This window comes from Phalaenopsis equestris, unplaced genomic scaffold (assembly GCF_001263595.1).
Source record: "Phalaenopsis equestris unplaced genomic scaffold, ASM126359v1 Scaffold000088, whole genome shotgun sequence".
Taxonomy (NCBI): Eukaryota; Viridiplantae; Streptophyta; class Magnoliopsida; order Asparagales; family Orchidaceae; genus Phalaenopsis; species Phalaenopsis equestris.
In genome coordinates this window covers 1188369-1203026 of record NW_018164530.1, presented here as the reverse complement: position 1 = coordinate 1203026, position 14658 = coordinate 1188369, and the positions used below count along the sequence as shown (strand labels likewise).

At 34.5% G+C, this 14658-nt stretch overlaps 1 protein-coding gene across 2 annotated transcripts in view; it reads left to right on the top strand.

The window, feature by feature from the left end:
- Positions 1-14658, top strand: part of LOC110019952 (long chain acyl-CoA synthetase 6, peroxisomal-like) — a 120018-nt gene that overhangs the window by 943 nt on the left and 104417 nt on the right. The gene's annotated exons all lie outside the window — the stretch shown is intronic.

Genomic DNA, 14658 nt, shown 5'->3' with positions numbered 1-14658 from the left:
TAACACATGAATAACACATGAATAACACACAATAACACATGAATAACACGGGGAGGAATATTCCCCGTGTTACTGCGCCGTTTTTTTCTGCATCGCGCGGGATATCGTGGCGTGATTTCATTGGGTACGCACGTTCCTCTAAGTGCGTAGTATTGATGTAATATTTTTTCGGGTGGGTGGCCTTCGGAATATGGCACTCGAGAACCTGATACTGGAGGCGACGAAGGAGACCCAGATTCCAGCAACCGAAGACCCAAAATGGAGCGATAGCCCTTTGGTACTTTTTTCGCAGACGAATTAATGGGCTAGACAGCCTCCGGGATAGTAATCAACGGCAGTTCTACAGACTTTATAGCCTGAGAAATAATTGCAGACCACTAAGTGACCCAAATGCGGCTATTTCATTGTCTGTCTCTGCGGAGATGAAGAGTGATAACTACCCTTGTCATGGAAATATTAACCATTTAATAAAAACCTTGCTTTGTGGACTGATTGACTAGCATCACATGGTCACCTTCATAGCAGCTAGCGGGCACACTTACCTCACTCTAATTTTTTACTAGAAGGAAGGTAGAGGAGATGAAGCCATTGTGGGGTGAATTAGCCAAGGCCATTGAAGCTCAAAGCACTCTGCTTGCCCCGTAGTTTCAGTTACATCTATAACAACATACTGGACTAAGAAAGAAAGGTCTTCATGGAACTCTGGCCTCCTTTATGTGAGCAATGAATAGGAGTCTTTAACACCTAGAGAGAAGAGCTTCAATTATAGCCGATTTTTTTGAGTAAATACAAGAAGCCGAGCATTCTTCCCTTTGTTCTCTTCATTTCTATTCCATTTTTTTATTTTTCCTTTTATCACAATCATTGCCACTGAAGTGTCTTTGTAGTCGAATACATTTAATATCCGAGGCATTAAACTAGATGCTTGCAACTAGTCTTATTAGGAGTTTAACATTCCAGATCCAAGAGCTTCTGTTGTAGCCATTTTTATCGAGTGAATTATAAGAACCAGATTGTTCTTTCATTTTATCTCCTCTTTATTGTTATTCTTTTTGTCTTTCTCTCATTCGCTATCTCTACCATTAAAAATATCTTTGCAGTTGGGTTCATTGCATTAAACTCAATGATAACAACTGATACTTGAGGTGAGATTTGGATGGTGGAAGGTGAAGCTTTGTTGAAGATTCTAGCGATGCTCCGTTGCATCTTATAGTTAAGGCCTTCTAATGATAACAAGAGAAGTGGTGCCTTACTCCACTCAGCTTTATATTATAATGATGGAAATGAACAAAGTTTTAACTTTTTTTTTCCTAGTTAGGTTCCTTAGCTTCCTTCCACATTGCAGGAAATGGAAGGAATGAAAAATATTCCCTTTACATGACAATATTTCAATATGGGATTGATGGGGAGGAGATCATCACTAAATTTTATTGGTCTGCAAACCAACGAGTGTTTGCATTGTTGCCCCCAACAAGAATGCAATAACATAAGTAGGGCTGGTGAGGGTTGACTTTTGCTATATAAATAGTCTTGGAATGTTTCTCTGTAAGATTTAAGATTTCTTAACTTGATTCTGTCATTGGAGTTATCAACCCCGACAGAGCAACCTGTCGTTATGTGGGATTGGTAGGATGAGTATGTCAAATATTGGGATTTAGTCAGATACACAACATTAAGTTGTTTATTAATATCATAGGAACAATAGAGATGTGGGTTGCCTTTTGATAGTTTGGATGTTGGGATTATTACTAAATGAGTTACATAGATTTCGACTAATGAGGTTTCTTTGAGGATGAGGATCTTAAAGAAGAAAACAAAAGGAGGGAGGATCATAACAAAGAAAAGAGAGAGTGAGATGAGGTAGCTATATCTCATGCTGCTTGAAGACCATTCAAACATTTCACATGGAAACAACTTGCTCTTGGATTTCTTTCCTACTTCTCTCAAGGTGGCTATGCTCTACCCGATGCCAAAAATTCATTCATATCATTCTGCAAGTTGTTTATATGAGAAGTTGGTGTTCCATCTTAGGTAGAGCCTAAAAGTTTTCGACACAAAATATTTTTTCTCCATCCTTTTGTTGTATTATATTGAGAAATGATAGTAAGGAGTGACCACTAGTCAGTTGTAGAGGTGCAGGTACATAACCTCTTTCTTGAGGCATGACATAGTTGTGGGTAAACTACATGTATGGGAATTGCATGGCTATCAATGTGATATGTTGTTATTAGGTGGATTTGGAATATCCATTTGTAAGGCAAAAGTGGCTCTTAGGTATTACTAACTCAGTATCCCTGTGAAATTTTATGGCAACACTGAGTGAGTAACTCACTACTTGTACATCACAAATCCTTGGATTCAAAGACCATCATAAGAACTTAATCAGAGATGGCGATGCACCATGGAAAGGACACCTACATAGAAGCCAATTACTTTCTAACCCTCATAAATTATATTTAAAAGCATAAGAATTTCCATCAAAACTTTGCATGTTCTTTACGTTCTATTCTCACTTTATTCGTCACAATGAGCTCGAATAATCCATTATCTTTGATTTTGCATTCTTTGAATGAGATCATTCAAATTTGAAAGAAGAGAAATGAAGAGGATTCAAATTTGAATGAAGTGAAATGAAGAGGACACCTACATAGAAGCCAATTGTCACTCCAATTTTGCCTCCATTTTCATTTTTCTTTATCTTGCCATTAAATTAAAAATATTGCTTCTCAATCCAATTACTTTTTTGCCCTAAATGACAAACTTGGACGGATTTTGAGACTCACCCATAGTCAACATTTACAATAGAGAGCAAAAATGCAATTGATGCTTGACTAGAACCTTTCCCTTTGGACGGGGTGTTGATGTTCTAACCATATTGAAGACTCTTTTTAAGAGTGAGATAATGACCCATATCAAAAGTAGCCAAAGAAGTTGGTACCTCCACAATGTAGGCATCAATAATGCTATCTTATGACACCAACACTACAACTTCCACAATAACTAGAGCCTTCAAGGATAGGGCAAACGAATGCTCCATCACACACACAACTTTAATATTTACTATGATTAGTATAATATGGAGGAGATCCACTCCATTGGGTGAAAGTTAAAGTCAACTTTGATTACCTCATTGATCCATTCTTTCAATTTTTTTGGTTGTCAAAAACTTCGTTGTTGAAATTCTTATCCATATGAATATGTGCTTTGATTGAGACTTTTGGCTTATACTTTTATATCCAACTTAATGTTTTTGATTCCTACCATGTAATATTTAGAGGATGGAGTGATATTCTATTTTTTGGATTTAAATCTTCATAGGTTGACAGATGGACTTGTTTTAAAATTTGTCTCTTCTAATTTTGTTGATGGGAGGGATCATGTTCTATTTGTGAGGTTGAGGCTGATGAAGGAGAGGCCATAGAAGTCGATCTTGAAGGAACTTTAGGCTCACTTCAATGTATGATGAATATAGAAGAGGGGTAATCATAGCTATGGTAAACTTGTGTCCTGATCAAACATAAGGATGATGCTGTGTTACTTTAGGCAATTGGATAAGATATAGAGTATTACTGTCGATAGGTTTACATGGACTAGTTGACGGTCGAGAGAGATCAATTGTCATTCACTCTTTATGAATGTAGTGATCAGGAAGACTTAGATTATGTTAATTTTGACTTCAATTGTGACAACTAGAATTATTTTGGATTTATTTATTGTGGCTTATGTTTCTTTTTTATTTTTTTTTTGTTTGAATTTATAAAAGCTACTTTATGGAATTATTGAACCCATATTTGTCTTTGAATCACACTGAAGGAATAGAAAGTTAGGAAGGGGAGAGAATAGGAAGAGAGGGGGAGCGAAGAGAGAGCTAAGCAATTGAGTTAATTCTAATAGTGTGCAGTATGATGAGGGCTTTTCTTTGTCTGTAGTAGATAGAGAGGTCATGGGGATCAAATCCCGATTTACATTTAATACCCCATATTTATAGGGGTTGATCTTTATAAAATGATTCATTTAGGCCCATATCATCTTTAGACTGCTAGACATATATAGTTGTATTGTTAATCATATCCCTACTGGGGCTGGGATTTTGGACCCCCCCTCTTTCATACTCAATCTGTTAGAGCGACCTCCCGAACTCGACCCATGATTACTTGGCTAACTCTTGCTTGATCGTTTGAAGCTTCAAGTTGACCCTTTCATCATTCTGGGGCCTGGACTCTTCTATATGTCCAACTCGTACTGGAAGGCAGGCCGAGAATCATTCTGTCTTTGTTGGTCAGAATAACCACTTTTGGCAATACAAAACTGCCAATTTCATTTATTGTCAAAATCTGAATTTCATTTTAATTTTAAAATTTGATTTTATTGAAGCAAATTGTAACAATAACACTATCTAATTTTCTCACCTATACAACCTCCATATATATTTTTTATCCGTTGCTATCACAATGCAGGGCAAAAACTTTATTATATGTCGTTATATGAAGTGTATTTATAACAAACTGGTGTTCTATCACGTGTTGGATGCTTTTATCTTTCTACGTCCCCAACATCTATCATAGTAGTTTGGAAATCAATAGGAGTAATTAACCTCATTTCTATTGCTCAGAAGTATTTTGGATGGAGCTTTTACAGGTTGGCTATGGCGAGGTTTAGTAATCACTTTGTTATGTATTTGTGTAGGAATTTTTTTCTATAGAAAGCCAATTTGTGCTATCACTCTTTGGTGTATCAAAATTTTGTCTTTAGGGTGAACTTGACCTCCAGAATTGCATGCTCAACATCATCTGACACTGCCTTGATAAAGCTGAGAAACTGGCAAATTGTAGCTTGTGCAAAATTGGAACTTTTGACTCATATGGTGATGGTTTACCTTTCATGGGGGCATGTTTATGTCCATAAATATATGCATGCTTAATCTTTTGATGGAAAAAACTGATGAAATCCATAAGATGATTAATTGGTCCCAAGCAATTTTTTTCTAATCAATGTTGGTTCCATTGAATTGGGTATATTTGTCAACATAAAGTGAGTACAACTTGATGAGATTCAGTCAATTTTGTCAGTCATAATTTCTGAAGATGGTTCAATCACATTTTTCAAGACAATTGAAATTAGTTCTTTGTTTTAAATGTATTTACACTTTATGGAGGATAATGCAAAAAATAACGCCACCTTATACAAATCTTGATGTTGGGGTGTCAAAAACCCGACACGCCTATATTACTCAAACTCAATTTTCGGGTTAGGGTTGACCCACATATTTTTCGAGTCGGGTTCGGGTCAGAGAATTTAACCCTTTTATTATTTGGGTTAGGTTCGGGTTGAACCTGAAAAATCTAAACATGACCTGAATAAGTATTCGAGTTGTGTTTAGGTTAGCCGGTGAAGCTCGGGCTGAGGTCTTAGTTTTTGATCCATTTATTTTACTGGGCGGGTTCAGATGACCCTATTCGGGTCGAACCGAACTCGACCTGTTAACCCGAACTGACACCCATACCTAAATGTTGTGGGTGTTCTAATGCGCATATATAACATATTATCATACTCCAGGTCGGAATGCGATACACCTTGACAACATAGGGCATTATGCAAAGATTTAAACCAGTTTTGTATTATCTAATGAAAATATTGTATACAAGCGAAAAATAAAATGAAAAATTGAAAATAGGTTTTATTTCATTTCATATATAAGAATTCATAACTGATACATCTGAAGAAAAAAAAAAAGAAAAAAAACTAAAATAAGAATGTCTACTATTTAAACCCATAAGAGAAAAATATAATAATTAAAACAAATGCTGAAAATTGCTAAAAAGTGAATTTGAAGTTGTAAAGTTTGCTCCTTTGATGACGGTCCTCTTAGTGGTTGAATGAAAGTTGTCATAAAAAACTATCAATGAGTGAGTTTGACAAATTAAACTCTGTAAATAACTACTATTTCTTAAAACATAAAAAACAATGATTGATGCATGCAATATGAACAACAAAACGAGACAATTTACTATATGCATCTATGTAATATTATCTTAAAAAAAGATGATATTGAAATCATACTAACATGAACTTGCTCAATCAATTGAATATGATATAAAATTTTTGACAATCAATACGACCACTTTAAATTCAATTAAATTTTATTTATGTATGACTTAACAATTATTTGTTATTCAATTTCAGTTTTATTCATGTTCATATAGCTTATTTTATCAAGCAACCTAAAACTTGGAAGAACACCAACCTTATATAACCCGACCATTTTCGTAGAGTCATTATTCGATGAGCCTGTGAGCTTGACTAATATCCAAAAGGGTTTCTGTAAGAACTAAAACATTATTTTTATTATTTTTTCTTTTCTCGCTCGTACAACTCTCTAAATTGCAAGCCTCCTTCCTCTTTCATTTGAATCTTGCGATTCTGTGAATCTCACAGTCATGCTTTGCCGCCTTCCTAATCGGGATAGCTGTGGGACTTTCCTATTTTTCCCTTGATTCCACTACCTTATTGCAATTATATAAGTAAGTCGAAGCTTAGGGCATCCCAAAACTCCTTACAACCAATGATCCTCCTTACACTCTTGGTTAGTGTTATCCATGAAGACAACGATGGGATAGTGGCATAAAGAGACCATCAAACTTTTATCTTTCTCCTCCAACTTCACAGCTACCAGTCCTCTTTCTCATGTTACTCTTGGAGCCCCACACATAGTCAAACCTTACCTAGAGCCGAACCCCAAGACACCTACTTTTATGACTCTTGCTTGTAGTCGTCGCCGTCGACTTTAGTCACGTGCATGACCAACAGCTGCCAACTAAAGTGAGGGCTCTTCTCTATTTCATTTCGTGTATACATTGTGTCATGACCCGATGCCAGACTTGCAATTATCTAAGGCGGAAGCAGACGATCAGGTGGTGTAATTAAAATTTCATTTATTTTCCACAAGTTATCATAACTTTCAATTCATAAGAGAACCACTAAGAAACAACAAAGTACTCCTCACAGAAAATCAAATTATCCAGTAACAATAACATATTATGAAAGTAAAATGACATCTCAAACCAACAACTCAGAAGTAAACAATACAGGAATTACGACCATAATACACAATATACTACTATCAGCAACAATCCTGTAAATTATCTCCCGCTTGACAATCATATCAATCTAATATTTTTTTGAAAGCAACTATTAATTTTCTAGATTAAGTTACATGATTTAGTGTGTAATTATAATCTTTTTATATATTAAATTAATATATAAATGTTATGCATGATATGCAATTTATTGCTAAATCAAACTGTAAAATTTCATTTTTCTTTTAACTATTCTCGTATTAATTTAAATATTTATCCTTTTTAATCTCTTTAAGTAATTATATCAGGATTACCATTATACTTGAATATATTATCAAAATTGTACTCGTAGATACTCTCAAAATTTTGTACTCGAATGTACACATTTATCATTTTTTTTTTCATGCACGGGTATATTGCATCCCCAATTAGTATCATCTTGGGGTAATTTTGTATGATTTAAGCCTTTAAGCCTTTACATTTCATTTCCTTTAATTGCTTCATTTTAAAGTCATTGATTAATAATTTTTCATTTTTATTACTTCGTTTCATTTCAATGATTCTTTTAACTTAAAACATGCACAAAATTGTAAACAAAATGGTATATGAAGCAATAATTCAAGTCTATTTAATAAAACATCAATTTAGTACATAAAAGAAAGTATTTACTCACATAGAGTCCCGGAGCCTGCATGCCTTTTATCTTTCCCTTGAATTATCATTTTTTATTCTTCAATTAACACTCGTTGCACCTTACCAAAATTTACTCGGATCAATTGCATTTTCCACAAAATCTTCCACTTTTAATATCTTCTTATGGCTCTGTTCGATCCCTACCGCATGCATGCGAGCGTTCTTCTCCTACCTTCAAGTGTGGCTCAACTTCACACTGCATGACAACTCGATTTCCCTCCTTCCTTAGGCTAGGGTTCGACACGATAGTGACGTTACATGCGAGGCTCCTCAAACCCGATGTTCTACCTTTTCCCTTAGCTTTGGTTTCCTTCTTCAATTATGCAAGAGTTCCCACACGCTTAAGTAGTGACATCTTCCCTTCCTCTTTTTTTTTTTTCCTTCTTCTTTCTCTTCTAACGATCAGTTAGAGCAGGCACAAAACTTTTCCTTCTCTCAGTCTGCTCTCTCTTTTTCTCACCGTCTCAATTCTTCCACAAATCTAAATCAATTGAGCCTCAAGTGAAACTCTTATCCAATCCCACGGTTTCAAAATTTTTTTATTATTAAAATTTCAATTATTACAATCTCCCCTCATAAAAATTTCGTCCTCAAAATTTGAAAAGTAAGCATACAATAGTTGAAGAGTTGGGGATATCTTTATTGTATATCTAAAACTTTCTTTGTGATAACATCTTTTTCTGATCCATGTCTCTAAAGAATTTACAAATAAAAATTTTCTATTACGAAGCTTCTTCACGTCATAATTCAAAATCCTTTTAGGCTCTTATATAAGTCAAACTAGGTTGCTGTATCTCCACTAACTGTTTGGGGCAGCTGCGGCTTAATAATAAGTTCCTGCACAACAGCTGCCGTAGAAAACAACTGTGCGGAAACTGCTATGGATAAGCTGACTGCCTGTTTGTTTTTAACAGCTGTGCTGCAACTGTTTATAGACAAATGACCATTCTGCCCATGTATAGTAATTTTGTTTGCAACAAAATTATTTATACCAGCACATTCTATACTTTATAGAAGTAAATATCCAGTCCAGAATATTATAAAATAAATATAGATATCTAACTTAACAATGAGTAGCATGACTATTAAAATTAAGAAAAAAAACTATTAAAATAAACAATTAATAATATGATATTATTATTTTTAAAATACAGACGATGTAACTGGCTAAGCTGTTCTCAAGGGATACTCTCCATACCCGATCACTCTTGGCGGTAGAATCTTTCAACTTATCCGCCCGCTAAAAATAGTCACAGTTTTTCATGAGTCTTTATGGGCACCTGTAAAACTGTCTTCCGTAGTTATGTGACTATCGTGAAGTTAGCAGAGATATTTGAAGTTCACAATACCTATGCAATCCTCTGGAGGTAACAAAAATCCTCAAGCTCATCTTTCCTGAATGTTAAAAAGACATACTCTTAAACATAACGCCAGTAAAAATTGATAACATAAGCAATTAATTACAATTAATGCAACTGTGAGGTCTTAAAGAACTTAATATATATATAAACCAAAGAATCTGTCACCACAAAAAATTAACATACCTTAAAAAAAGGTTATTGGTTGCTTTTAACCCACACAATATCAAGCTCATGTCTGTCACATTTACATACCACTAAAAATGACAATCTATAAGAGCCTAAAAAACTGTAGCACCGAAAAAAGAAGAAGAATTTGGTTGCATTCATTAGAATTTTATATGTGACACCAACCAATAACAATATAAGTCATCCAGAAGGATTCATAAGGTCAAATGTCTCATCATAGATATCCAAAACCCACAAAAAAAAAAGAAATGCAAAAGGAAAAATTTCACATACAAATTGTGTAAAAAATCAAATCAATAAATATCAAATGCATAAGGAACATAAATAAACATGAACTGTATAAAATTTTAATACACTAAACAGTGAATGTTTTCAACAACCATTATAATTAATAATATGATAGAAATTAACATTCACTACAATCACCCTCCAACTATCACATATGTAGTTCGTTCCCTTAACTTTGTCATCTCGTTTGCACCTTCCTCGCCTTTAGAGCAGGTTTTAAGAACATAATTTGTATCTGTTTGGGAAACAAATAAGTTGACATATCGCGAACTATAACACATTTTTTCTTTTAAACACCAAAAATCCGCTCAATGAAGTCTATGATTTCTGTGCAGTTTATCTAACAGATCAGTGAATACCGTTTGTGTCATGCTGAACATATTACTAAATCTCGTTTGGTGGCCCGCAAACAACTCCCCAACCTATTTGTCGCCATCATATGCGGATGTCATGCAAGGGAAATGCTCTATGTACGAGTTATAATATCCGTACATCAAACATTCGGCAGCTACAACTTTTCTTTTGCGCTTTTCTCCTTTAGATCAGGATCGATTCCACTGTATTTAAATTTTTTTGCAGCATGCACCACCTACAAATTCATATAACATATTGTTGGATTTGAAAACAAATTAAAAATTGACAAAAATAAGAGATTTAAAAAATGCTTATCGGTCTCTCTACCCACCATTCATTGGAAACATCAATTATTCACTTTATCGGATTCCACCCCAAGCTCATTAATCATTGCTTCAATTTATTCGAGATTTTACAATCATTTTTTAGTTGATCACACTTATTTTTTAACTGCATCCTATCATACTCTTTGCCTGCATTTTTTTAGAATTTTCTAATAATATTTTGTCAGTCTTTCTTGTTAAAATAGGTTGTCGGCCTATTTCTCAGTTCGACCTTATTGAGGCAAATTTTGCAAAAAATTAATTGTCTCTTTATCCCACATCGCAGAAGAACCGACCTTCTTTATCTTAACCATTGTATTAATAACATGAAGAAAACTAATTAACATAAATATGATTGCCACAACATCGCATCCTAAAAAATATAAGAATCCCATACTATCATCTCCAATTCCCCTCCACACCACATTACACCTATATATCACCATTGCCACCACCTCCACACACAAACACCACACAACTAAACACATCAATGCACCAACACATTCACACCATCACCACCACAACCTCCACACAAACATAAACATCAACAACACCACCATCAACATATTCATCAACACATCACACTACCTCATTACCAACACTACACCACCACCTCCTCCAAACCACACACCACCACCTCAACACCACCAACCACCAATATCAATGACACACCACACCACTCCACCACCTCCACCACCTACACAACCTACACAACCTAAAACCAATATCAATATCACCCCACACCACTCCACCACCTCAACATCACTTTCACAACACACCACCACCTCCAAATAACCTTCAACCAACATTAATAGCACAACCATCATATCAAAAAAAAAAAAAAAAACCAGCATCGACGCGACACTACGACTTCCACACCACACCACCTCCGAACCACACACAACCACCTCTCGACCACCAACCAACAACATGAAAGATTTGATTGTGTCAAGCGTAAATGCATTGGTTTTTGAGTGCCCTGTATATAATTTACACAAAACATTTCTTTCTACAAATCAAGCACCCTATTTCATTCATTTTTTTAATTCTCACTCAAACATCAAAGATAGTGATAAAACCCATTCCATATTTTTTATTTGAGGCAATTACATACAAGACACTCGAAACACCGTTGTCTACAAATTAAGCACCCTCTTTCATCCATTTTTCAAATTCTCGCTCAAACATCAAAGATAAAAACATTCAATAATTTTGAATTGAGACAATTACATACATGGGCACCCGAAATAACGATATATACAAATCAAGCACCCTATTTCATCCGTTTGTCAAATTCTCACTCAAACATCAAAGGTAGTGATAAAACCCCATCCCATATTTCTCATTTAAGGCAATTATTTACAGGCACCAGAGTTTGAAGTACATCCCGTATATCCCTCATATCTAACTTCATATAAGTAGTGCATCCAAATCTTAAGTGTAAAAATAACTGCATCTAACTCCAAGTCATGCGTAGACTAGTTCTTTTCATGATTATTCAATTGTTGAAGTATAGATAATGACCCTTTAATGCTGTATAAACACACAATCCAAACCTTTTTGCGAGGCATCACTGAAAATCTGAAACACATATGTACCTGGAGGAAAATTTTTAGGTCCTGGAAAACCTCCTCACACTGATTTGACCATTTAAACTTCATTGCCTTCCGAGTTAATTTGGATAATGACATAGAAATTTGTAAAACTCTTATACAAATCTCTTAAATAACTAGCCAGACCTAGAAAACTTATGTCTTCCTTAACAGTAGTGGGTCTTGGCCAATTTGCAATCGCTATGCCATCTCTACTATTAATATGCTCAAGAAAAATCATCCTTTTAAGCTAAACTTAACATTTAGAAAATTTGGTATGTAATGTATTCTCTTTCAAAACCTGTAGAACAACATCGAGCTGCTTGACCGATTTCATTTGTAGAATACACCATGATATCATCTATAAAGGTAATCATAAAAATATCTAAAAACTATATGAAAATCCCATTGATCAGATTCACAAAAATTGCCGGAGCATTACTTTGTTCAAATGAGATCAGCACAAGTTCATAGTTCCCGTATTTGACCTTGAAAGCTGTCTTCACTATATATTCATATTTAATCCTTAACTGGTAATAACTTAACTTTAGACCAATCTTTAAAAATATAGAAGTCCCTTATAGTTGAACAAACGAGTCATCAATCGTGGATATTTGTTCTTAAATGTAAGCTTATTCAATTCATTGTAGTTAATACACATGTTGAAGCTCCCACCATTCTTCTACACGAATAACACTAGAGCTCCCTAAGGTGAGGTATTAGGTCCAACAAACCCCTTTTCTAGCAATTCTTACAATTGACATTTTAACTCTTACAACTCCTTAAAACCATTTTGGCCGAGTTTTGTTGTGTTTTTCCCATGAGATCTGAGTAGTTTTCTCTGTCTTTCTCCTTGTCTCGAGATTTGTGAAATGATGATTTGAATTGGTGAAACCATGAAAATGCTTAATAAATTGTGATAATCTTTTCACTTCGATCTTCATTTACTTTCAATCTGGCCAATTAATTTGTTAAAATATGTTGAGTTTTACAACTAAAGTGAAGATTACATCCAAGATTCAGGGAGGTCAAAGCCCTTGGAAGTTGGGTGCAAATAAATAGGGAAATAATATTAGCGAGCGTAGAATTGGAGATTTTAGAGTGACAGACTAAAATTCCCAATTCGGTTGTATCGTTTGGGTGCTGAAGTGTAGATGTTAGCCCTCATGTGAGGGGAACGTGGGAGCTCCGAAGTGAGAGCCGGTACCCTCCCAGCCTTCAGTAAACAAGCGTAGGATTAGTCAATGTTCTTTATGCCTGTACCAAAGGGTAAAGAATAGCTATGCTCCTATTTGGTACAATATAATTTGAACTGATTCACTTTATCCATTCAATATAATTTCTTGACAAAGAGAATGATGCTTTCTTATGTATTGAATATCATATATAAACCTTCATTAGTATTATTAGTTATTTAATAGTTATTAAAATTACGTAATTATTTCAATTGCTTACTAGTGACAGATAAACAAATTGAACTTCATTGTTGTGATTAAAGTATTGTTTTTTCTAAAATCTTAGTTCGTAGTTCTAAACTTACTACCTGTGGGATTGTTATCTAGGGCTCCATTAGAGCCCTATATTACTTGAGCGATACATATACTTGCGTTGATAAGTGTGAATTTACAATTATTGAATATTTATTTCGTCCATATTTATCGAATCTATAACTGTTATTAAGGATTTGATACAATTGTTGAGGAAGTATATCTTTTAGCAGCATTATTAAATACTTATATTTTTAAGTATATATAAAGTCGCGGTCAAGTTTTTGGCGCCGTTGCCGGGGAGTGAGTAACAAAATCACAATTAGAGTAACGGACAAATTGGGATTATTAGAAAAAAAATTTACTTGAATTGCAACTTATTTTTATATTTGATTAATTATTTTACTGTGCTGATTTCAAATTATATGCGTAAATTTGGACCTGAAAATCTTATAACCTACAATTCGGAATTAGAACGCACTGTTAGAAAGATTAGAAGATTGAGAAGAGAACCTAGAAATTCTTATACAATGGAGAACAACATGAACAATCAATGAATAGAGAATGAACACCAACTTAGACCCCTACGAGATTATGCAAATCTTACAGCAGATGAAATTCACTTATCTATCCAAAATCCTGATGTAGCTGCTAATTCATTTGAGCTTAAATCTTCTATTATCCAAATGGTACAAAACAATCAATTTGGAGGTACACCAAATAAAAATCCTAACTTACACCTCGCTAGTTTTTTAGAACTGTGTGCTACTTTTAAATATGACAGTTTCAAACGATGCTGACTTTTTCCTTTTTCACTGAGGTATAAGACTAAGATGTGATTAAATTCGTTAGCACCAGGATCTATTAGAACTTGGGAAGAACTTTTACAGAAATTTCTATCCAATTATTTCCCTCCATCCAAACTGCTAAACTTAGAAATGACATAACATCGTTTGTCAGATTGATGGAGAGTCAATATATGAAGCTCGAGAGAGATTTAAAGATCTTCTTAGGAAATGACCTCATCATTCGTTACCAGATTAGTTGATAATTCAAATTTTTTATAATGGATTAGTGGGATCTCTTAGATCGATTATAGATGCTGCGACTGGTGGTTCGTTAATGTCAAAACCTTTTGATGAAGCTTATTCGTTAATAGAAGAGATGACTACCAACAATTTTCAATGGCCCTCTGAGCGGGTAAATCCTAAAAGAGTAGCTAGTATCCATGATTCTGATGCAATATCTATGTTAGCTTCGCAGATTGCTGCAATATCAAAGAAATTAGATCATTATGG